Below are 2,877 nucleotides of genomic sequence, written 5' to 3'. Positions count from 1 at the left end.
ATATATATATATTAAATATAACTTAACAAATATCCCAAAATATCTAGATATTTGTTAAATTACCATTTCACCCGTAACGCATAAAATTCTTCGTAAAAGATTCACCGCATTTAATTCAATTTATTTATCGACGAGTAATTCTAATCGGCATCAAAGTAACTTTTTGATCATATAAACTCCAAAATATTATTAACTTTGGCTAAAAAGCCTCCGAGCCAAAATCCAAAATACATAAAAATACATAAAGTGTACTTTAAAATTATGGGTCTTACATTAAGAGATTCTCCATTCTTAATTCTCATTTAACTTAAACCAGGGCGTAGTCTCTCACGAACAAACCCCTGTGCAGTCTCTCATGGACAAACACAATTCACCAGGGCGTAGTCTCTCACGGACAAACACCTGTGCAGTCCCTCACGGACAAACACCTGTCATCAATTCTCACAGGTTGTACTTCGAATGACAAGTTATCCTTCAGTTGGATTGTGTCTGGTTCGATCACATGAGATGGATCTGCAAGATATTTCCTCAACTGTGACACATGATACACGTCATGAATATTGGACAGTATCGGAGGTAATGCAATCCGATAAGCAACAGGCCCAATTCGTGCATAAATCTGATATGGTCCAATGAATTTCGGGGTCAACTTCTTCGATTTCAATGCCCTACCAACTCCCGTAGTAGGTGTGACTCTCAGAAATACATGGTCACCCTGTTCGAATTCTAAAAGTCTGCGACGCTTGTCCGCGTAACTCTTCTCACGATCTTGTGAAGTCTTCATTTTCTCCTTGATTTTCCTTACCTTAGTTGTAGTCGGTTGCACCATCTCTGGTTCGACAATCATATTTTCACCGCCCTTATACCAACACAAGGGCGTTTGACACTTGCGCCCATATAAAGCCTCATATGGTGCCATTCCAATACTTGCGTGGGAACTATTGTTGTAGGTGAACTCAATCGTAGTTTCGTTCCCAAGGCTTCGTGCAATGCTCCCCAAAAATGTGATGTGAACTTCAGATCACGGTCTGATACAACACTCGATGGTACTCCGTGTAATCTCTAAAGGTTGCAACACCCCAGCAAGTCGCTGATGTTCCACCTTGTACAGAACATCCATCTAGTACTGAACCTAAACACTATGTATGACACCGACACATTGAGTACAATGTATCATTACCTAATGATAGGGCTTCCCATCCATACCAAGAATGATCTTGGGTTAATGTAGAGGTAAACAAATCAGATTTATCGAGAAGTCCCTATTCTGAATAGTTATTTGACAATGTAAACATGCATAATTTACTGTCAAAGTCTTAGCAGTAAAGCAGACACAGACAACTTCAAACGATTTACACAATCCATAGCAATGAAGGAATGGGTTGCCCCCGAATCAGAAAGTGTAGTTAGGGGGTTACCTGTAATTGCGCAGTCATTTAGAATCAGATTGCTAGATAAATTTTCAACTTCAGCGCCGGCGCAATAAACATGTCCTCTAGCAGTAGGAAGAGTAATCCTAGCTACATTCACCATTGGTTCCACCTTCGGAGCCTTGCAATTCTTTGCAAAGTGCCCTGGTTTATGGCAATTGTAGCAAGTAGTACTGTTAAAGGTACAAGCATAAGCATAATGTCCCTTTTCTCCACATCGGAAACATCGTATACCTTGTCCCACTTGTCTCCCAAAGTCTTGGTTCCCTAGGTTATTCTGTCCCCTGTTGTTATCATGTGGTCGATTATAAGGTTTAGCAACTTGTTTTCCCTTGTTCTGATACTTCACCCGACTAGGTCCTCCTGAGTTAAAATTCCCTCCTCGGCTAGCTCTCTTATTCTTCATATCCTCAACTTCTCTACATTTTTCCACAAGAACTTGGAAACGTTGAATTCCCAAGGGTAAGACAAAGTCTTGAATCTCATACTTTAGTCCGTCTTGGAAACGATGACACAAGAATGGCTCGTCAATCTCTTCACGGAAAAATCTGAAATGCCTTGATAGTGATTCAAACTTAGCAGCATATTCGCCCACGGTCATGTTCCCCTGATGTAGTTTCAGGAAATCATCACCCAGTCTAGTCCTGGTACTCATCGAGAAGTATTTGTCGAAAAACTTCCCTTTGAAAGATTCCCAGTTCACCTCCCCGTGAGCTGATCTCATCAACAACCTTGTACTCCTCCACCAGTACTCAGCATCTCCTAGTAGCATATAAGTGGCATAGTTGACCCTCACTCCCGCCTGACAGTTAATCATTTCGAAGATCTTCTCCACTTCTTGGATCCATTGATCCGCTTTCTCTGAATTCTCAGCCCCCTCAAACTTGGGAGGGTTGTAACGACGAAAGTCTTTTAATCCTCTTGACTCTGCAGCACGGATCTCTCTTCCCCTCTTTTCGAGATCACGTTGAGTCTTGGCAGCAGTCTGTGCAGCAACAGAAGCAGCCATGTTATTCATAGCCTCCGCCATTCGATCATCCCTACTGGCATTGGTTCTCGGAACCTCATTCCTCCTTGGCAGCATGGTTTCCCTATAAAACCATCATCAAGTAGAGTCTTAACACTACTTCAATAATTCTAAGAATAACTTCCGACCACAACCGCACATAATAATTATTATGAACTTGACAACTCAAACCACCTAAACCGACACATGATCAGATAACAACTCTCAACCTATAGGTTGACCTACAATCTATAACCAAGGTTCCACAGCCCCCAAAGAAAACCAAACCAATGCTCTGATACCACAATGTAACACCCCGTTTTTCAAAGCGAGGGTATATTTTTTTTTCTCAAAAGAATTTAAAATAAAGCAGAGAAATAAATAAAGAAATGCCTTTGGATAAATAATTGAGTCATTATAATTTACAAGCAGCGGAAAAGT

The sequence above is a fragment of the Cicer arietinum genome, chromosome 2 (assembly GCF_000331145.2).
Source record: "Cicer arietinum cultivar CDC Frontier isolate Library 1 chromosome 2, Cicar.CDCFrontier_v2.0, whole genome shotgun sequence".
In the NCBI taxonomy this organism is placed as follows: Eukaryota; Viridiplantae; Streptophyta; class Magnoliopsida; order Fabales; family Fabaceae; genus Cicer; species Cicer arietinum.
The sequence above is the reverse complement of the archived record's forward strand: the minus strand, read 5'-3'. Positions refer to the sequence as shown.